The sequence below is a fragment of the Salvelinus namaycush genome, chromosome 25 (genome assembly GCF_016432855.1).
Source record: "Salvelinus namaycush isolate Seneca chromosome 25, SaNama_1.0, whole genome shotgun sequence".
Classification (NCBI taxonomy): Eukaryota; Metazoa; Chordata; class Actinopteri; order Salmoniformes; family Salmonidae; genus Salvelinus; species Salvelinus namaycush.
In genome coordinates, this window is record NC_052331.1 from 5,715,330 (window position 1) to 5,739,074 (window position 23,745).

Here is a 23,745-nt window from a genome sequence, read left to right on the forward strand (position 1 = left end):
AATCAAACAGACTCCAACCTCTCCACAATGGCCAAGACCAGAGAGCTGTGTAAGGACATCAGGGATAAAATTGTAGACCTGCACAAGGCTGGGATGGGCTACAGGGCAATAGGCAAGCAGCTTGGTGAGAAGGCAACAACTGTTGGTGCAATTATTAGAAAATGGATGAAGTTCAAGATGACGGTCAATCACCCTCGGTCTGGGGCTCCATGCAAGATCTCACCTCGTGGGGCATCAATGATCATGAGGAAGGTGAGGGATCAGCCCAGAACTACACGGCAGGACCTGGTCAATGACCTGAAGAGAGCTGGGACCTCGGTCTCAAAGAAAACCATTACTAACACACTACGCCGTCATGGATTCAAATCCTACATCGCACGCAAGGTACCCCTGCTCAAGCCAGCGCATGTCCAGGCCCGTCTGAAGTTTGCCAATGACCATCTGGATGATCCAGAGGAGGAATGGGAGAAGGTCATGTGGTCTGATGAGACAAAAATAGAGCTTTTTGGTCTAAATTCCACTCGCTGTGTTTGGAGGAAGAAGAAGGATGAGTACAACCCCAAGAACACCATCCCAACCGTGAAGCATGGACGTGGAAACATCATTCTTTGGGGATGCTTTTCTGCAAAGGGGACAGGACGACTGCACCGTATTGAGGGGAGGATGGATGGGGCCATGTATCGCGAGATCTTGGCCAACAACCTCCTTCCCTCAGTAAGAGCATTGAAGATGGGTCGTGGCTGGGTCTTCCAGCATGTCAACGACCCGAAACACACAGCCAGGGCAACTAAGGAGTGGCTCCGTAAGAAGCATCTCAAGGTCCTGGAGTGTCCTAGCCAGTCTCCAGACCTGAACCCAATAGAAAATCTTTGGAGGGAGCTGAAAGTCCGTATTGCCCAGCGACAGCCCCGAAACCTGAAGGATCTGGAGAAGGTCTGTATGGAGGAGTGGGCCAAAATCCCTGCTGCAGTGTGTGCAAACCTGGTCAAGAACTACAGGAAACTTTTGACCTCTGTAATTGCCAACAAAGGTTTCTGTACCAAATATTAAGTTCTGCTTTTCTGATGTATCAAATACTTATGTTATGCAATAAAATGCAAATTAATTACTTAAAAATCATACAATGTGATTTTCTGGATTTTTGTTTTAGATTCCGTCTCTCACAGTTGAAGTGTACCTATGATAAAAAATCACAGACCTCTACATGCTTTGTAAGTAGGAAAACCTGCAAAATCGGCAGTGTATCAAATACTTCTTCTCCCCACTGTATATACACACACACACACACACACACACACACACACACACACACACTGTGACGTGAGAAAACAACGCATGGTCATGTTCTCCCTCGCTCCCCTCCCAATGGCTTGTCTATAATCAGGACCCCAACTGAACCACAACCCGACCCCCGTACTCCTCGGCCGGCTACCAAAACCAACCCCCACCCTCTATTCCAACCATGGCCAGCAAGAGGAAATCCACCACCCCCTGTATGATCCCCAATAAGACCATTCACCTCCGTGAGGAGCTGGAGCAGGACTCATGGCTGTCAGACCCTCCTTTCCTCCTCAGACAGGCCCAGGCCCGGGACCAAGGCTACCCCGTGGGCGGTAACAGGCAGATCCCGATGGAGCGATCCCCAGTTGAGTCCTCCAGGCTTGAGGGGGGCGACATTGTCAAAGACTGGGGAGGCACCTACACATGCAGGCATTGTAACTTTGAGACCCAGGACCTCAACCTGTTCCTGGACCACGTCTACAGTGGCCACCCGGACTTCAGAGCTGACCCCAGCTTCCAGTGCATGGACTGTGGGGTGTCGGCAGCCAAGTTCGAGGGCCTGGCCCTGCACAACGCTCGGGTCCATCTCAGCACTGTGAGCACCACCCTACAGCTGAGGAAGAGGGACATGAGGTTGGTGGTGGAGCAGAGTCTGGTCACAGGGACAGAGACAATGAGGGACACAGAGATTTCCATCACCAAGACCCCCATCATGAGGATGCTGAAGGGCAAGTCAGAGTCCAAGAGGATTGTGGTGTCCCATTCTTCCCCTGATGAACCCTCCTCAGACCCCCCACCCCTCTCCATCTCTACCTCCAAAGAGACCGAGAGAAAAGAGACCCCCATAGTGACGGTTACCCATGTCCCTATCATAGTGCACAATGGGACGGTCACCAAGGTCACGCTGCCCTCAGATATCCAGATAGTGTGACTCGGGGGGCTCTGCCCATGCTCAAGACCGCCATCACACAGGTACTTAGTACATACATTTTTGCTGCGTTTCGGGTACTGGTAAGTTCATTCCTGCAAATGAGAATTATTGAACTTATTTGGTTCAATGTTATATTTAATTCCTTTGCCAGAATGTGTACAACTTCCCTCAGGGAGTTGAATGCAGTTCAACGTTTTTTTTCTATTCTCTGAACCAGGTTGTGTCTGTGATCCAGAACAGGAACTTTCACCGTCAGACAGCTCCTATCGCTTTCTCCTCAGCTTTCTCCTCCACCTCCTCTTACTCCACCTCCTCCAAGAACATGCCCAAGGTACAATTCCCCCTTTTGATTAAATTGTCGCCCACTTTATATGAAGACTTTATAGGCAGTGTAGGTACACATTATTACATGGTACAAATACGTGTTTTTTTGTGTCTTTTGAGCTGAGTGTAAAGCTTCTCCTGTTTCATATGAAAAAGTTCCATGAAGTAGTTTAAATTCTGTAATTACGATTTTGGTACTACATAAAATATGTTTCTACCTTCTGTGGTGCAGGTGATGATCCCTCTGAGCAGTATCCCAACCTACAACGCCTCCATGGACTCGTCCTCCTTCCTCAAGACGTCCTTCAGTAAGTTCCCCTGCCCCACCAAGGCAGAGCTCTGCTACCTCACTGTGGTTACCAAGTTCCCAGAGGAGCAGATCAACATCTGGTTCACCGAGACTCAAGCATGGCATTAGCTGGTCTCCAGAAGAGATTGAGGAGGCCAGGAGGAAGATGTTCAACACCATCATACAGACTGCACCACCTAGCACCAGACACTACACCGTGGCCAGACCCAGGCCCAGCATACCATCACGGTCCTGCCTACCTCTCTGGGTCCTACGGGGATCCCTCACATCCTCCAGGGCTCTCTGGTGGGCCAGGGAGGGGTGATTGTCACCCAGCCCATGATGGCTAATGGCATCCAGGTCAGCAGTGCCCCCATGACCCTGGCGGTCACACCCAAGCTGCGGCCCGGCCTATGGTGCAGGCCCGGCCTGCCGCCCTGGTGGCGGATAAGGGGATCAGCATGGTGGGGGGGACAGTGGGGAGCAGTAGTAGTGGAAGCAACATCAGTAGTAGTAGTAATGGTGGAGGGAGTACTAGTAGTATCAGCAGTGGTAGTCGTAGTTTCAGTAGCTATGCTAGTGTTATTAACTTTAGCCTTGGCAACAACCAAGGGAACAACATTCATAGCAATCCCAATGGCAAAGACATCAACACCAATCTTGCTATTGCTAATCTCAATGATAAAAGCAACAGCAATGCTATCAGCATGGTTAAAAGCATCAGCACTGACAGTAGGCGCAATGTCGGCAGCAAAAGCCACAACAGTACTATTGCTAAAATGATCAGTGAGAGTAGAGTCATCGCTGATATCAAAAGCACCATCGACAACAAACCCAACAGCAGCAAAGATACTAACAGCAGCAGCTTGAGCAACAACAAAACAACAACCACCCAGATCTGTGGTCACACAGCCACAGCTACTCCTCCCCCTACAGCCTCCACAAACACCACCAGTAACCCCACCACCACCAAAACAGAGGTGGCTTCTTCCCCCTCCACCAAACATTCTTCCCCGGCACCAAGTGAGAGCACGGTCGCCAGCGGAACCCCAAGTTCCCGAACGCTCCCCAACACCTTCCTGGACCCTAGCTTCTAAAAGAGCAAGAAGTCAGTTGAGCAACTGTGTGTACAATCTGGGACCCTCAGTGGTAACAGGGGTACCCCCATGGACCTGTTGGACACTCCCAATGAACCCCCCCAAAAAAAACAGCAGGGGTTGGCAGCCCTCAGCTCCCCTCCCTCACAGATGCCCACTTCCCCAACCACCCCGTCCAGACGGCACCCCAGACCCCCCTCCCCAGACTTCACAGCCATCCGCTACAAAGAGAGGGACCCTCAGCAGGTGAGTGGTGGTGCGACTGTGATGATTATGACTTAGTTTATTTACACGTAGCTTAGTGTTCCATAAGATTTTTTAAAATCTCATCGGTTAAGTATCCCTTTAATGTGTATTTACTGCCAATCAAATTTGCTCACTGTGACATGAGAAACTTACGCTCGTCTACCCTACAGTAATCTCCTCTCTACCCCACCAGGTGAGGGCACTGGAGGCCAGCTTCAGCCAGGACCCTGACCCCTCCGGAGAGGAGGTGGACCACCTCCGGTCTGAAACCAAGATGACCCGCAGAGAGATCCACGGCTGGTTTGCTGAACGCAGGAAGAGAGTCGCTGCTGAGAAGAAGAAAGAGGAGTTAGAGAGGGAGGAAGAGGAGGAGGAGATGGAGGTGGGAGTTAAGCGTAATGATAATGCCGGGGTGAAGAAAGAGGAGGATGCGAAGGAGAGGCAGAAGGAGGATGGTTCAGGCTCAGAGCTGAAGGTGAACCCCATTAAGATCAACCTGAAGATGCTCAGTCCAATGGCAAAATGGAGACTGAGGCAGGGCAGGCAGACAGCCCTACGATGCCTACCCTATTTCCCCCAACCCTTACCCCAGAACCCTCCCCAGCCCCAACCCTCACCCCTGTTCCAGCCACAATTCCATCTCTAACCCCAAATCCAACCCCATCACCCAAACCCTCTGCCTCTACAACCCCAAAACCAGCAGCACAATCTTCTACCCCTGCCCTCAAGCCCTCCACATCCCCCAAACCCTCCCCTATCCGGGGCAAGAAGACGTTAGAGCAGCTCCACCTCCTGAAGCAGATGTTTGCCCGGACCCAGTGGCCCAGTGCGGTCCAGTATGATGAGCTGATCTCTTCCACGGGGCTGCCCAGGCCCGAGGTGGTGCGCTGGTTCGGTGACTGTCGCTACGTGCAGAAGAACGGCCAGCTAAAGTGGCTAGAGGCCTACCAGACCATGGTCCTGGAGGAGGACTTCCGGAGGGGAGACACTCAGATTCTCAAGGCCCATCTGGAGGCTTATGGGAGTCTGGAGGAGGAACGGGTATGACTCTCCCATTATCTCGGATCAAGAGTTTTTATATTACGGAGTGGCTGCTGTTCTGTATTTTCTAGTACCCGGCTTGCCGTGGCTAATGATAAGGATATTTCTGCACATGCGCAGGATTTTCTATTTACATAGTTATTTATTCCGCTGCCAACGTAGCTTCTGCTCAGTGCTCCGCTACCGCTTCCCCCTACTACACTAAATAATATTTTTTTAAGTCGATGCTAAAGACATGGTCGACAGGTCTATCTGCATGTAGCCTTACACCCCTCTTTTTCAGGAGGGTTGTAAGGCTACATGCAGATATCATGTTGTACACAATCGACATGCAAGGAATAATAGTGAGCCTAAAACGTTCGGCTGCCCAGAGCTGTTCCACCAGCTAGGTAGCCTACTCGTGCGGTATTTGCATGATTATTGAGAGGTGAAATGGCAGTTAGTAGGGCAGCGTTTCACAAACTCGGTCCTCGAGACCCCAAAGGGTGTATGTTTTAGTTTTTGCCCTAACACTACACAGTTGATCAAATTATCAAAGCTTGATGATTAGTTTATTATTTAAATCAGCTGTGTAGTGCTAGGGCAAAAAAACGAAATGTGCACCTCTTGGGGTTCCGAGTACCGAGTTTGGGAAACCCTGTAGTAAATCCTGTGTGTGGTTAAAACTCACATCGCAAAACTCAAGTGGGGAGTTACAGTTGAAGTCTGAAGTTTACATACATTTAGGTTGGAGTCATTAAAACTTGTTTTTCAACCACTCCACACATTTCTTGTTAACAAACTATAGTTTTGGCAAGTCAAGTCATTTTTCAAACAATTGTTTACAGGCAGATTATTTCACTTATAATTCACTGTATCACAATTCCAGTGGGTCAGAAGTTTACATACACTAGGTTGACTGTGCCTTAAAACAGCTTTGAAAATTATGGATTTAGAAGCTTCTGATAGGCTAATTGACATAATTTGACTCAATTGGAGGTGTACCTGTGGATGCATTTCAATGCCTACCATCAAACTCAGTGCCTCTTTGCTTGACATCATGGGAAAATCCAAATAAATCAGCCAGCCAAGTCTGGTTCATCCTTGGGAGCAATTTCCAAATGTCTGAAGGTACCACGTTCATCTGTACAAACAACAGTACGCAAGTATAAACACCATGGGACCACGCAGCCGTCATACCGCTCAGGAAGGAGAAGAGTTCTGTCTCCTAGAGATGAATGTACTTTGGTGCGAATGTGCAAATAAATCCCAGAACAACAGCAAAGGACCTTGTGAAGATTCTGGAGGAAACGGGTACAAAGTGTCTACATCCACAGTAAAATGAGTCCTATATCGACATAACCTGAAAGGCCGCTCAACAAGGAAGAAGCCACTGCTCCAAAACCGCCATAAAAAAGCCAGACTATGGTTTGCAACATAAAAAAGCCAGACTATGGTTTGCAACTGTACATGGGGACAAAGATCGTACTTTTTGGAGAAATGTCCTCTGGTCTGATGTAACAAAATTGGAACTGTTTGGCCATAATGACCATTGTTATGTTTGGAGGAAAAAGGGGGAGCTTGCAAGCTGAAGAACACCATCCCAACCGTGAAGCACGGGGGTGCTTTGCTACAGGAAGGACTGGTGCACTTCACAAAATAGATGGCATCATGAGGGAGGAAAATTTGGTGCATATATTGAAGCAACACCTCAAGACATCAGTCAGGAAGTTAAAGCTTGTTTGCAAATGGGTCTTCCAAATGGACAATGACCCCAAGCATACTTCCAAAGTTGTGGCAAAATGGCTTAAGGACAACAAAGTCAAGGTATTGGAGTGGCCATCACAAAGCCCTGACCTCAATCCCATAGAAAACTTGTGGGCAGAACTTAAAAAGCGTGTGCGAGCAAGGAGGCCTACAAAACTGACTCAGTTACACCAGCTCTGTCAGGAAGAATGGGTCCAATTTATTGTGGGAAGCTTGTGGAAGGTTACCCAAAACGTTTGACCCAAGTTAAACAATTTAAAGGCAATGCTAGCAAATACTTATGGAGTGTATGTAAACTTCTGACCCACTGGGAATGTGATGAAAGAAATAAAAGGTGATATAAATAATTCTCTCTACTATTATTCTGACATTTTACTTTCTTAACCTGTTTGGGCTGCAGGGGCAGTTGAGTAGCCGGATAAAAGGTGCCCATTTCAAACGGCCTCGTACTCAATTCTTGCTCGTACAATATGCATATTATTATTACTATTGGATAGAAAACACTCTAGTTTCTAAAACCGTTTGAATTATATCTGTGAGTAAAACAGAACTCCTTTTGCAGCAAATTTCCTGACAGGAAGTGGAAAATCTGAAATAGATGCTCTCTTCTAGGGGCTGCCTATTAAAGTCCTTGATATTTAAAAGTTTAGATGCACTTCATACGTCTTCCACTAGATGTCGACAAGGAGTGAGAGAAGAAATGGAGTGTGTAACTTGATCTGGACTCGAATCATAGCTCTTGGCATGACGTGTCACCAGTTTCCTGTTTTCTGGAGAGCGCGAGCAGGGACCTGGATTTGCCTTCTGATAAGCTGCCGTTATGGACGACTAATATCTCTGGCTTTGATTTTATTTGATACATGTGACAATATCATCGTAAAGTATGTTTTTTCAATATAGTTTAATCAGATTATTGAAATTTTTTCGGGAGTTTTGCCGTGTTCCGTTCTCTTCCGTTTGTTGACATGGAGAGATTCGCGCCACTTGGCAAGTGTGCTTGCTAAATCGAGAGGGGAAAAAGGCCGTTCTAAATCCAAACAACGATTGTTCCTGACAAAGGACCCCTTGTACAACATTCTGATGGAAGATCAGCAAAAGTAGGACCCATTTTATGATGCTATTTCATATATCTGTCAAACATGTGAACTAGTCGTTTGCGCCCAGCTTTTGGGTACTCTCTCGCTATACCTAAGCTGTATGTCGTAATGAAGTTATTTTTAGAATTCTAACACGGCGATTGCATTAAGAACTAGTGTATCTATCATTTCCTATACAACATGTATTTTTTGGTTATGTTTATGAATAGCTATTTGGTCAGAATATGTGTGTCAGAAAAAGTGTCAGAAAAATATCCGGACGTTGTGGGAAAAAGATGCTAAGTTTTCACAATATATAACCACTGATTTCAGCACTAAATATGCACATTTTCGAACAAAACATAAGTGTATGTATAACCTGATGTTATAGGACTGTCATCTGATGAAGCTTATCAAGGTTAGTCAAAAATGATATATCTTTTGTGGTTTGTTACGATCGCTAACTTTTGCTACTGGGAAATGGCTTGTGTTTCTGGCTATTGTGGTAAGCTAATATAACGCTATATTGTGTTTTCGCTGTAAAACACTTAAGAAATCGGAAATATTGGCTGGAATCACAAGATGCCTGTCTTTCATTTGCTGTACACTATGTATTTTTCAGAAATGTTTTATGATGAGTATTTAGGTATTTGACGTTGGTGTCTGTAATTATTCTGGCTGCTTTCGGTGCAATTTGTAGCTGCAATGTAAACTATGATTTATACCTGAAATATGCAAATTTTTCGAACAAAACATAGATTTATTGAATAACATGTTATAAGACTGTCATCTGATGAAGTTGTTTGTTGGTTAGTTTGGTTGGTTCTTGGTTAGTTAGGTTGGCTTTGTGCATGCTACCTGTGCTGTGAAAAATGTCTGTCCTTTTTTGTATTTGGTGGTGAGCTAACATAAATATACGTGCTGTTTTCGCTGTAAAACATTTTAAAAATCGGACATGTTGGCTGGATTCACAAGATGTGTACCTTTTCATTTGCTGTATTGGACTTGTTAATGTGTGAAAGTTAAATATTTCTAAAAAATATATTTTGAATTTCGCGCCCTGCACTTGAAGTGGCTGTTGTCATATTGTGGCCGGCCTCGGGCTTGCAGCCAGAAGAAGTTAAAATAAAGTTGTGATCCTAACTGACCTAAGACAAGGAATTTTTACTTGGATTAAATCAAATGTATTTATATAGCCCTTATTACATCAGCTGATATATCAAAGTGCTGTACAGGAAAAACTCCCTAGAAAGGCCAAAACCTAGGAAGAAACCTAGAGAGGAACCAGGCTATGAGGGGTGGCCAGTCCTCTACTGGCTGTGCCGGGTGGAGATTATAACAGAACATGGCCAAGATGTTCAATGACCAGCATGGTCAAATAATAATAATCGCAGTAGTTGTCGAGGGTGCAACAAGTCAGCACCTCAGGAGTAAATGTCAGTTGGCTTTTCATAGCCGATCATTAAGAGTATCTCTACCGCCCCTGCTGTCTCTAGAGAGTTGAAAACAGCAGGTCTGGGACAGGTAGCACGTCCAGTGAACAGGTCAGGGTTCCATAGCCGCAGGCAGGACAGTTGAAACTGGAGCAGCAGCACGGCCAGGTGGACTGGGGACAGCAAGGAGTCATCATGCCAGGTAATCCTGAGGCATGGTCCTAGGGCTCAGGTCCTCCGAGAGAGAGAAAGAAAGAGAGAATTAGAGAGAGTATACTTTAATTCACACAGGACACCGGATAAGACAGGAGAAGTACTCTAGATATAACAGACTGACCCTAGCCCCCCGACACAAACTACTGCAGCATAAATACTGGAGGCTGAGACAGGATGGGTCAGGAGACACTGTGGCCCCATCCGATGATACCCCCGGACAGGGCCAAACAGGCAGGATATAACCCCACACACTTTGCCAAAGCACAGCCCCCACACCACCAGAGGGATATCTTCAACAACCAACTTACCATCCTGAGACAAGGCTGAGTATAGCCCACAAAGATATCCGCCACGGCACAACCCAAGGGGGGGGCGCCAACCCAGACAGGAAGATCACGTCAGTGACTCAACCCACTCAAGTGACGCACCCCTCCTAGGGACGGAATGGAAGAGCATCAGTAAGCCAGTGACTCAGCACCTGTAATAGGGTTAGAGGCAGAGAATTCCAGTGGAGAGAGGGGAACCAGCCAGGCAGAGACAGCAAGGGCGGTTCGTTGCTCCAGAGCCTTTCCGTTCACCTTCACACTCCTGGGCCAGACTACACTCAATCATATGACCTACTGAAGAGATGAGCCTTCAGTAAAGACTTAAAGGTTGAGACTGAGTCTGCATCTCTCACATGGTTAGGCAGACCATTCCATAAAAATGGAGCTCTATAGGGTAAAGCCCTGCCTCCAGCTGTTTGCTTAGAAATTCTAGGGACAATTAGGAGGTCTGCGTCTTGTGACCGTAGCGTACTTGTAGGTATGTACGGCAGGACCAAATCGGAAAGATCGGTAGGAGCAAGCCCATGTAATGCTTTGTAGGTTAGCAGTAAAACCTTGAAATCAGCCCTTGCCTTAACAGGAAGCCAGTGTAGGGAGGCTAGCACTGGAGTAATATGATCAAATGTTGGGGTTCTAGTCAGGATTCTAGCAGCCATATTTAGCACTAACTGAAGTTGATTTAGTGCTTTATCCAGGTAGCCGGAAAGTAGAGCATTGCAGTAATTTTTCTGCATCATTTTTGGACAGAAAATTTCTGATTTTTGCAATGTTACGTAGATGGAAAAAAGCTGTTCTTGAAACAGTCTTGATATGTTCGTCAAAAGAGAGATCAAGGTCCAGAGTAAAGCCGAGGTCCTTCACAGTTTTATTTGAGATGACTGTACAACCATCAAGATTAATTGTCAGATTTAACAGAAGATCTCTTTGTTTCTTGGGACCTAGAACAAGCATCTCTGTTTTGTCCGAGTTTAAAAGTAGAACGTTTGCAGCCATCTGCTTCCTTATGTCTGAAACACAGGCTTCTAGCGAGGGCAATTTTGGGGCTTCACCATGTTTCATTGAAATGTACAGCTGAGTGTCATCCGCATAGCAGTGAAAGTTAACATCATGTTTTCGAATGACATCCCCAAGAGGTAAAATATATAGTGAAAACAATAGGTGTCCTAAAACGGAACCTTGAGGAACACCGACATTTACAGTTGATTTGTCAGAGGACAAACCATTCAGAGACAAACTGATATCTTTCCGACAGATAAGATCTAAACCAGGCCAGAACTTGTCCGTGTAGACCAATTTGGGTTTCCAATCTCTCCAAAAGAATGTGGTGATCGATGGTATCAAAAGCAGCACTAAGGTCTAGGAGCACGAGGACAGATGCAGAGCCTCGGTCTGACGCCATTAAAAGGTCATTTACCACCTTCACAAGTGCAGTCTCAGTGCTATGATGGGATCTAAAACCAGACTGAAGCATTTCGTATACATTGTTTGTCTTCAGGAAGGCAGTGAGTTGCTGCGCAACCACTTTTTCAAAAAAAATTGAGAGGAATGGAAGATTTGATATAGGCCGATTTTTTTTGGTTTTGTTTTTTATATTTTCTGGGTCAAGGTTTGGCTTTTTCAAGAGAGGCTTTATTACTGCCACTTTTAGTGAGTTTGGTACACATCCGGTGGATAGAGAGCCGTTTATTATGTTCAACATAGGAGGGCCAAGCACAGGAAGCAGCTCTTTCAGTAGTTTAGTTGGAATAGGGTCCAGTATGCAGCTTGAAGGTTTAGAGGCCATGATTATTTTCATCATTGTGTCAAGAGATATAGTACTAAAACACTTGAGTGTCTCTCTTGATCCTAGGTCCTGGCAGAGTTGTGCAGACTCAGGACAACTGAGCTTTGGAGGAATACGCAGATTGAAAGAGGAGTCCGTAATTTGCTTTCTAATGATCATGATCTTTTCCTCAAAGAAGTTCATGAATTTATTACTCCTGAAGTGAAAGCCATCCTCTCTTGGGGAATGCTGCTATTTAGTTAACTTTGCGACAGTATCAAAAATACATTTTGGATTGTTCTTTTTTTCCTCAATTAAGTTGGAAAAATAGGATGATCGAGCAGCAGTGAGAGCTCTTCGATACTGCACGGTACTGTCTTTCCAAGCTAGTCGGAAGACTTCCAGTTTGGTGTGGCGCCATTTCCGTTTCAATGTTCTGGAAGCTTGCTTCAGAGCTCGGGTATTTTCTGTATACCAGGGAGATAGTTTCTTATGACAAATGTGTTTAGTTTTTAGGGGTGCAACTGCATCTAGGGTATTGCGCAAGGTTAAATTGAGTTCCTCAGTTAGGTGGTTAACTGATTTTTGTCCTTGGGTAGGCAGAGGGAGTCTGGAAGAGCATCAAGGATTCTTTGGGTTGTCTGAGAATTTATAGCATGACTTTTGATGCTTCTTGGTTGGGGTCTGAGCAGATTATTTGTTGCGATTGCAAACGTAATAAAATGGTGGTCCGATAGTCCAGGATTATGAGGAAAAACATTAAGATCCACAACATTTATTCAATGGGACAAAACTAGGTCCAGAGTATGACTGTGACTGTGAGTAGGTCCAGAGACATGTTGGACAAAACCCACTGAGTCGATGATGGCTCCGAAATCCTTTTGGAGTGGGTCTGTGGACTTTTAAATGTGAATATTAAAATCACCAAAAATTTGAATATTATCTGCTATGACTACAATGTCCGATTAGGAATTCAGGGAACTAAGTGAGGAACGCTGTATATGGCCCAGGAGGCCTGTAAAACAGTAGCTATAAAAAGTGATTGAGTAGGCTGTATAGATTTCATGACTAGAAGCTCAAAAGACGAAAACGTAATTTTTTTGTTGTTGTAATTTGACATTTGCTATCGTAAATGTTAGCAACACCTCCGCCTTTGCGTAATGCACGGGGGATATGGTCACTAGTGTAACCAGGAGGTGAGGTCTCATTTAACACAGTAAATTCATCAGGCTTAAGCCATGTTTCAGTCAGGCCAATCACATCAATATTATGATCAGTGATAAGATCATTGACTACAACTGCATTTGAAGTGAGGGATCTAACATTAAGTAGCCTTATTTTGAGATGTGAGGTATCACGATCTCTTTCAATAATGGCAGGAATGGAGGAGGTCTTTATTCTAGTGAGATTGCTCAGGCGAACACCGCCATGTTTAGTTTTGCCCAACCTAGGTCGAGGCACAGACACGGTCTCAATGGGGATAGCTGAGCTGACTGCACTGACTGTGCTAGTGGCAGACTCCACTAAGCTGGCAGGCTGGCTAACAGCCTGCTGCCTGGCCTGCACCCTATTTCATTGTGGAGCTAGAGGAGTTTGAGCTGTGTCTATGTTGGTAAATAAGATGAGAGCACCCCTCCAGCTAGGATGGAGTCCGTCACTCTTCAGCAGGCCAGTCTTGGTCCTGTTTGTGGGTGAGTCCCAGAAAGAGGGCCAATTATCTACGAATTCTATCTTTTGGGAGGGGCAGAAAACAGTTTTCAACCAGCGATTGAGTTGTGAGACTCTGCTGTAGAGCTCATCACTCCCCCTAACTGGGAGGGGGCCAGAGACAATTACTCGATGCCGACACATCTTTCTAGCTGATTTACACGCTGACGCTATGTTGTGCTTGGTGACCTCTGACTGTTTCATCCTAACATCGTTGGTGCCGACGTGGATAACAATATCTCTATATTGTCTACACTCGCCAGTTTTATTCTTAGCCAGCACCATCTTCAGATTAGCCTTAACGTCGGTAGCCCTGCCCCCTGGTAAGCAGTGTATGATTGCTGGATGATTCGTTTTAAGTCTAATACTGCGGGTAATGGAGTTGCCAATGACTAGGGTTTTCAATTTGTCAGAGCTAATGGTGGGAAGCTTTGGCGTCTCAGACCCCGTAACGGGAGGAGTAGAGAACAGAGAAGACAAGGCCTCAGACTCCGACCCGTTGCTTAATGGGGAAAACCGGTTGAACGTTTCTGTCGGCTGAATGAGCGACACCGGTTGAGCATTCCTACAGCATTTCCCTCCAGAAGCCATGAGAAAGTTGTCCGGCTGCGGGGACTGTGCGAGGGGATTTATACTAACGTTACTATCTGTACTTACTGGTGGCACAGACGCTGTTTCATCCTTTCCTACTCTGAAATTACCCTTGCCTAACGATTGCGTCTGAAGCTGGGCTTGCAGCACAGCTATCCTCGCCGTAAGGCGGTCGTTCTCCTGTATATTATGAGTACAGCGACTGCAATTAGAAGGCATCATGTTAATGTTACTACTTAGCTGTGGCTATTGGAAGTCCTGACGAACCATGTCCAGATAAAGCGTCCAGAGTGAAAAAGTTGAATGGGAAAGAAAAAAAAGTTGAGTGAGGGAAAAACTAAAAATATAAACTGTAATTAAAAAGTAAAAAACGTGAAGTTGTCAGGTAGCAAAGTAAGGTTGGCAACAAAACGCACAGCAACACGTAAACAAGTCTGCAAGTTGTGACCGGAAATGACAAAATGTCAGGAATTGTTTAAATGTATTTGGCTAAGGGGTATGTAAACTTCCGACTTCAACTGTACATGCAGCTATATAGGCAGCATATCAAACACCAGCAAGACTTAGACACACAGTCTAATTAGCTATTTATGTAGGTTCATCATCATTGCAAGCGTTGGCTAAGTAGGAGGTAGACATGCAGTCAAAGTTGTAGTGTTCGTTTTCAGGAACTGGCCAGTGCCTATGATATGGCAGGAAGTATAAATGTTAGCGTACATCCTCACACAAAACACTGATTGTGTTTGTGCCATGGAAATGTGTCGGGACTGCATACTGCTTGTGCAACTGCAATAGCTGTTTCAACAGATCGAGAAGGTTGTAAATAATACATCCAGATCAAAATTATAAACGTAACTTGCTACAATTTCAAAGATTTTGCTGAGTTACAGTTCATGTAAGAAAAATCAGTCAATTGAAATAAATGAATTAGGCCCTGATCTATGGATTTCACATGACGTTGGTAGAGAAATTAACGTTACATTCTCTGGCAACAGCTCTGGTGGACATTCCTGCGGTCAGCATGCCAATTGCACGCTACCTCAAAACTTAAGACATCTGTGTGACAACCTCACATTTTAGAGTGGTCTTTTATTGTCCCCAGCATAAAGTGCATCTGTGTAATGATAATGGTGTTTAATATGCTTCTTGACGTGCCACACTCGCCAGGTGGCTGGATTATCTTGACAAACGATAAAATGCTCACTAATAGGGATGTAAACAAATTTGTGCACAACATTTGCATTTATATTTGTGTTCAGTATATCTTTTCATTTCAGCTGTTCAGAAGTATGAGGCAGAAACATTTTCATTGGTCAGAAGAGGACAGCAACCTGAAGGGAGCAGCAGTAGTGTAAAATAACACAGAACGTGATCTGGATCCTCCGTATCCACATCATCTATTAAGCTTCAGATTCTGTCACTATGTAGTTTTATTATGTCACCTTTATTTAACCAGGTAGACCAGTTGAAAACAAGTTCTCATTTACAACTGCGACCTGGCCAAGATAAAGCAAAGCAGTGCGACACATACAACAACACATGTAATAACCTGGTATTTGTGCACCTGAATGTAAAGTGTGACTAGAGCTGTTGCGGTGACCATATTACCGCCACACCAGCGATCAAGAGTTATAAAGGCAGTCAAATTCGATATGACTGTTTAGTCACAGTAATCAGGCTTCTCCAAGCTCTGATGCTGCTGATCGTCATTAATAGCCGACCAAACTTGCTACCTGCCTGGTAATCCGCACTCTATTGTCCCTCTAATCACTCTGCCATCAGTGCAAATGTTTTTGAAAATCGAATCAAACAGCCTGTGAGCTCATGTTGCGATCCTCTACTAAAAGCTTCCATCAGCTTTCTAGAGGCTAGGCCTACTATGTTCAAATTCGATATGACTGTTTAGTCACAGTAATCAGGCTTCTCCAAGCTCTGATGCTGCTGATCGTCATTAATAGCCGACCAAACTTGCTACCTGCCTGGTAATCCGCACTCTATTGTCCCTCTAATCACTCTGCCATCAGTGCAAATGTTTTTGAAAATCGAATCAAACACTTCATGAGAGCCTGTGAGCTCATGTTGCGATCCTCTACTAAAAGCTTCCATCAGCTTTCTAGAGGCTAGGCCTACTATGTTTATTTCTCAACTTTCTTAATACCTTTTTTATCTTTACAACAGGAGTATAGCCTACCTGGCTGGCATGAAAGTGAACCACCGGAAAAGCATAGTTGACATGTATTTTTTCCCCTTCCCCTGTTTCGATACAGGTACATGCTATTGGTCCATTTTAAATCAAACCAAATTTCACACATATCATTTAGTACATGTAAAGACAACATTAAATCAAGAATAGTCTGATGGGTGACAATATTAGCCTCTTGATAAGGTTTGTTCATACAGGTTCATCATACAAACCTTTTGATAAGGTTTGTATGATGACTAAAGTGGCCAAATAACGTTTAAAATGGAGTATATTAATGAATTACAAGGGGTGTGGAGCCTAACTGGCATGCATAAGCAGCACGTGAGTTTCAAGTTTGAGGAAGATAATTTTCACCATAAAAATTCACCTTTATAATAAGAGTATTACATGCATAATCACATTTGCGGTCACTTATGATAATGGTGTTTCCCGCTAATGGAACATTTGTGCTTATAGCCTACTACCATTTGCTCATTGCTGTGCTTATAATGTGAATAAATAGCCTAATAGTTTAACATTAAGCTAAATGTTCTGATCTGTTGCGCAAGCAAGTTTTTTTTTTTACCTAGTGGTTGTATTAATTTGGGATCTATTACATCCTACAACTGTCCCAGACTGTGTTTGTAATAATTTTTTTTTGTACTATTGGGGATAGTAGATTGACATAGGCTAGTGCTTTTGCTGTTCAAGGCCTAATCATCTTGTTGGCTGACAGTCAATGTAGACAGTACTTCAAATATCTTCAATATGCACCTCTGAATTGGATAAGGACGCGCTCGGTTGTGTCCCGGATATGTCTGTGTTCACTTATAGCCTGTGAGAAAGATCCGATTAGGGGATGGAGAGCCATGTGCGTGAGAGTTGCTTCGGAGTGTGCAGCACTCGCGGAGAAGGGCACAACGCAACACTTCGGACCAAGGGCACAACGGTCACCGGCCGCAAAAGGCATGGATTTTTTTAGGGTGCATTACGGCCACAAAGGGGATGCCACCGTGAAATTCATTATCAAGTGCTTGTCAAATTGTGAATGAGAGACTGATGAAGTGTGTACAACCTGCACACAAAAAACAAAGCAGAGCTCATGCTTTTCAAGCAACTTTTTTTCAAATCATCATTAGAGCCTCATCATGCAGCCTTACAATGTATTCAAAATCTAAACATATAGCCCAACGTTTGTAGAACAACTAAAGTTACATTAATAACTCTAAATTAAGCATATAGGAGTACCTATTTATTTGTTAATCACTCATCACAGAATAACCGCATGTGCGCACTCCCTCAATTAATTTGGAGAAAACATTTATATTTCATTCAGCTTTGTTCAATTGTATTCATCATACTATAAATGAAATGTTGTCTACTAAATGAATTAGTATAGACCACAGCCATTTGGCATTGCTCATTGCTCTTCTGTTCTTCTGAAACAGACTACATTTTCTTCATATCATGCTTCTTTTGGACCTGTCTAAAATAAATAATGGATGTATTGTGAAGGTGTAGGCTATATTACATGGATTTATTAGACTTTTTAAAATGTAGATGTTCCAAAGGTCTGCATCAGTGGCTTGTGTTGAAGCCAGGATATGCTAAATGTGTTTATGTTAATTAACTGTAACAGCCAGCCCGGCACCCATGGAAGGAGGAGTGGCGGAGCCGGTACAAGAAGAGGGGGTGGTGAAAGAGGAGAAGATGGAGCAGTCGGTGTGTGGAGGAACGTAAAGGGGGATGAGGAGAGGAGTGCGGGAAAACAAGACTGAATCCTGTAAAAGGTAGTTGTTTTCCCAGCAGTTTTTATTTGATATGTGGTCTGCATTATTTTCTTGGTATATGTATGTTTTGAATATTGACACATTACACTTATCATTGACATTCACCGAGTTTACAAAACGTCAGGAACACATTTCTAATATTGAGTTGCACCCCCTTTTGCCCTCAGAACAGCCTCAATTCGTCGGGGCATGGACTCTACAAGGTGTCAAAAGCGTTCCACAGGGATGCTGGCCAATGTTGACTCCAATGTTTCCCACAGTTGTCAAGTTGGATGGATGTCCTTTGGGTGGTGGACCATTCTTGATACACACGCAAAACTGTTGAGTGTGGAACCCAGCAGCATTGCAGTTCTTCACACTAAAATCAGTGTGCCGTTCAAAGGCATTTAAATATTTTGTATTGCCCATTCACCCTCTGAATGGCACACATGTCTCAATTGTCTCAAGGCTTAAAAATCCTTCTTTAACCTGTCACCTCCCCTTCCTCTACACTGAATTGGAAGTGGATTTAACAGGTGACATCAATAAGGGATCATAGCTTTCACCTGGTCAGTCTGTGATGGAAAGAGCAGATGTTCTTAATGTTTTGTACACTGTGTATAAAGTGGCACCACACTAATTACCCATGTAAGGTTTATTTATTTCTTCATTTTTGTCACGGGCACAGACTGAGGATCTTAGTCTGAGCAGGGAAGAGAAGTGAGTGAGGGATGGAGAGAGAGGTGCCCCCCAACTCCCATATTTCTCTCCAACACTCCTCTATGCCGAAGATGGCACTTGAAACCACCACATCCTCCAATCTGCCATTTTCTCCTTCAGTTCCAGTTGAGACTCTTAACGCAGGATTCACAGAGGAAGGGGTGAGAGTATGTTTCTCTCTTTCTGTCCTCTCTGCTGCCGGCCCTGCTGCAGTTGGAGGGAGAAGTGAATGGATTTTGGAGCATAAAAGTAGGGGAGAGATGTGGTTGGGATTTGGACTCCAGCAGACATAGGGAGGGTGGGGGGGGGGTTAAACTACTGACTGGACAGATATCGACCCAGCCTATCCTCTAGTGTGAGGATCACTGGTGTGTGAAGAGCGAGAGAGACTGACTGTAGGCCTGTCCAATAGGTTTTTTGTACTGGGGTACAAGATGAGAACTGCATAGAATTCTTTTTTTATGAAACTTGAGTTCAGAAGTATCCTTGTTTTAGCATCAAGTGTTTCTGTTCTGGACATGTATTTCTGTTTTCATGGATCTTTCTTAAACTGTAACAAACCTTGACTGACTAAAAGAAGTTCCAACATACTTATTTTCAAAATAACAATAGTCACCATAGTCTATATTTTATTTTTTTAAATACCGCACAAAAAACTGGTGTTAATAATCTGTGAGATAAGAATTAAGACATTTATTACATCTTCACCATTTCATCAGGCGACAACCTTACTTTTATGCTGATCATGATCCTAGTAAGCTAGGTGGGATTTCTATAATTTTGCTTATACTTCTTATCAATTCCTCTACGCAAGTGGCTAGTGGGTAGAGGTTTCAATGTGGATCATACAAGCAAGTTCATCATCAAAAGAAATTGTGTATTTCATTGAGCCATGATTGATCATCACTTCAAGTGTTTACCTTCTCATTTAACTGTGTAGTTTCACATTCAAACGGATGTTTATTCGTGGGGAATGTTCATATTAATTAAGTCAAACAAGCACATAAGATGAGGCCAATAGTTGAATAAGTAATTTATTTAATTCTCAAGCTTGAATATGTTTCACATGAAAGGCTAAATTAAAATGAATAATTTTCTCCATAGCTCAGGCACTTTACAAAAAGGCTTAGTTTATAAATGATACCATCGGTAACAAAGTGATGATGCGTCAAGATCAAAATAAAAACAATGACAAACCAACAAGGGATTTCTGAATGTGCAATGTAGCTATGTACTCTTACCCTACATATTTGTTTGGACAGGTCAAATGTTTTGAGGCGACAGTACAGAATGTCAACTCATTTGAGGGTATTTTCATGCATATCGGTTTTACTGTTTAATGCTTTCATTTTTATGTATCTAGTCGTCCCCCCCCCCCCCCCCCCCCCCCCCCCATTTGAAGGTGTCAAATTCATTTAAAGTATGTGTATTAAAGTAGCCAAATTTAGTATTTTGGTCACATATTCCTAGGATGCAAAGACTACATCAAGGTTGTGACCCTACAAACTTGTTGGATGCATTTGCTGTTTGTTTTGGTTGTGTTTCGGATTATGTTGTGCCCAATAGAAATGAATTGTAAATGATGAATTCTCATTGTTGTCACTTTTATTGTAAATAATAGAATATGATTCTTAACACTTCTACATTAATGCTACCATGATTGTGGATAATCATGTATGAATCGTGAGTGAGAAAGTTTGAGACATATACCCCACCCCCCCTAACATGCTGACCTCCACTGGTATTGGTAATGGTGAGAGGTTAGCATGTTTTGGGGTATGATCTTTGTTCCTCTAACCTTCAGTCATTATTCATGATTATCCGTAGTCATGGTAGCATCCATATCAATGTAGAAGTGTTCAGAAACATTCTATTCTTGGCTCCCGAGTGGCACAGTGGTCTGAGACACTGCATCCCAGTGCAAGAGGCGTCACTGCAGTACCTGGTTTGAATCCAGGCTGCATCACATCCGGCCCGTGATTGGGAGTCCCATAGGGCGGCGCACAATTGGCCCAGCGTCATCCAAGTTTGGCCAGGGTAGGTCGTCATTGTAAATAAGAATTTGTTCTTAACTGACTTACCTAGTTAAATAAAGCTTAAATAAAATAAAAAATCAATCTATACACAATACCTCAATTTCTGCAAATGTATAAAAAATGTACTGAACTGTCTTATTCATGTAAGTATTCAGACCCTTTGTATGAGACTCAAAACTAAGCTCATGTGCATCCTGTTTCCATTGATCATCCTTTAGATAGTTATACAACTTGATTGGAGTCCACCTGTGGTAAATTCAGTTGATTGGACATGATTTGAAAAGGCACACACCTGTCTATATAAAGTCCCACAGTTGACAGTGCATGTCAGAGCAAAATCCAAGCCTTGAGGTCAAAGGAATTGTCTGTTGAGCTCCGAGACAGGATTGTGTCGAGGCACAGATCTGGGGAAGGGAACCAAAACATTTCTGCAGCATTGAAGGTCCCCAAGAACTCAGTGACCTCCATCATTCTCAAACGGAAAAAGTTTAGAACCACCAAGACTATTCCTAGAGCTGGCTGCACTGAGTAATCGGGGAAGAAGGGCCTTGGTCAGGGAGGTGATGAAGAACCCGATGGTCACTCTGACAGAGCTCCAGTGATCCTCTGTGGAGATGGGAGAACCTTCCATAAGGACAACAATCTCTGCAGCACTCCATCAACCAGGCCTTTATGATAGAGTGGCTGGGCCACTCAAAGACATTCAGAGACTTGTCCCGATGCCACTCCTGCAGTGTCTTGACTGAGTGCTTGCGGTCGTTGTCCTGTTGGAAGGTGAACCGTTTCCCCAGTCTGAGGTCCTGAGAGCTCTGGAGTAGGTTTTCATCAAAGATCAATCAATCAATCAAGTTTATTTTATATAGCCCTTCGTACATCAGCTAATATCTCGGAGTGCTGTACAGAAACCTAGCCTAAAACCCCAAACAGCAAGCAATGCAGGTGTAGAAGCACGGTGGCTAGGAAAAACTCCCTAGAAAGGCCAAAACCTAGGAAGAAACTTAGAGAGGAACCAGGCTATGAGGGGTGGCCAGTCCTCTTCTGGCTGTGCCGGGTGGAGATTATAACAGAACAATACCAAGATGTTCAAAATGTTCATAAGTGACAAGCATGGTCAAATAATAATCATGAATAATTTTCAGTTGGCTTTTCATAGCCGATCATTAAGAGTTGAAAACAGCAGGTCTGGGACAGGTGGCGGTTCCATAACCGCAGGCAGAACAGTTGAAACTGGAATAGCAGCAAGGCCAGGCGGACTGGGGACAGCAAGGAGTCATCATGCCCGGTAGTCCTGACGTATGGTCCTAGGGCTCAGGTCCTCCGAGAGAGAGAAAGAAAGAGAGAAGGAGAAAATTAGACAGAGCCAAGATTTTCAAAATGTTCATAAATGACAAGCATGGTCAAATAATAATCAGGAATAAATGTCAGTTGGCTTTTCATAGCCGATCATTAAGAGTTGAAAGCAGCAGGTCTGGGACAGGTAGGGGTTCCATAACCGCAGGCAGAGCAGTTGAAACTGGAACAGCAGCAAGGCCAGGTGGACTGGGGACAGCAAGGAGTCATCATGCCCGGTTTGCCGTGACGTATGGTCCTAGGGCTCAGGTTCTCAGAGAGAGAGAAAGAAAGAGAGAACGAGAGAATTAGAGAGAGCATACTTAAATTCACACAGGACACTGGATAAGACAGGAGAAGTACTCCAGGTATAACCAACTGACCCTAGCCCCCCGACACATAAACTACTGCAGCATAAATACTGGAGGCTGAGACAGGAGCGGTCAGGAGACACTGTGGCCCCATCCGAAGATACCCCCGGACAGGGCCAAACAGGAAGGATATAACCCCACCCACTTTGCCAAAGCACAGCCCCCGCACCACTAGAGGGATATCTTCAACCACCAACTTACAATCCTGAGACAAGGCCGAGTATAGCCCACAAAGATCTCCACCACAGCACAAACCAAGGGTGGGCGCCAACCCAGACAGGAAGATCACGTCAGTAACTCAACCCACTCAAGTGACGCACCCCTCCTAGGGACGGCATGAAAGAGCACCAGTAAGCCAGTGACTCAGCCCCTGTAATAGGGTTAGAGGCAGAGAATCCCAGTGGAGAGAGGGGAACCGGCCAGGCAGAGACAGCAAGGGCGGTTCGTTGCTCCAGAGCCTTTCCGTTCACCTTCACACTCCTGGGCCAGACTACACTCAATCATATGACCTACTGAAGAGGTGAGCCTTCAGTAAAGACTTAAAGGTTGAGACCGAGTCTGCGTCTCTCACATGGGTAGGCAGACCGTTCCATAAAAATGGAGATCTATAGGAGAAAGCCCTGCCTCCCGCTGTTTGCTTAGAAATTCTAGGGACAATTAGGAGGCCTGCGTCTTGTGACCGTAGCGTACGTAAAGGTATGTACGGCAGGACCAACTCGGAAAGATAGGTAGGAGCAAGCCCATGTAACGCTTTATAGGTTAACAGTAAAACCTTGAAATCAGCCCTTGCCTTAACAGGAAGCCAGTGTAGGGAAGCTAGCACTGGAGTAATATGATCAAATTTCTTGGTTCTAGTCAGGATTCTAGCAGCCGTATTTAGCACTAACTGAAGTTTATTTAGTGCTTTATCCGGGTAGCCGGAAAGTAGAGCATTGCAGTAGTCTAACCTAGAAGTAACAAATGCATGGATTAATTTTTCTGCATCATTTTTGGACAGAAAATTTCTGATTTTTGCAATGTTACGTAGATGGAAAAAAGCTGTCCTTGAAACAGTCTTGATATGTTCGTCAAAAGAGAGATCAGGGTCAAGAGTAACGCCGAGGTCCTTCACAGTTTTATTTGAGACGACTTTACAACCATCAAGATTAATTGTCAGATTTAACAGAAGATCTCTTTGTTTCTTGGGACCTAGAACAAGCATCTCTGTTTTGTCCGAGTTTAAAAGTAGAAAGTTTTCAGCCATCCACTTCCTTATGTCTGAAACACAGGCTT

At 44.3% G+C, this 23,745-nt stretch overlaps 1 pseudogene; it reads left to right on the plus strand.

Annotated features, from left to right (window-relative positions):
* The first annotated feature begins 1,247 nt into the window (after positions 1-1,247).
* LOC120020149 lies at positions 1,248-18,245 on the plus strand (annotated as a pseudogene).
* Positions 18,246-23,745: the final 5,500 nt, after the last annotated feature.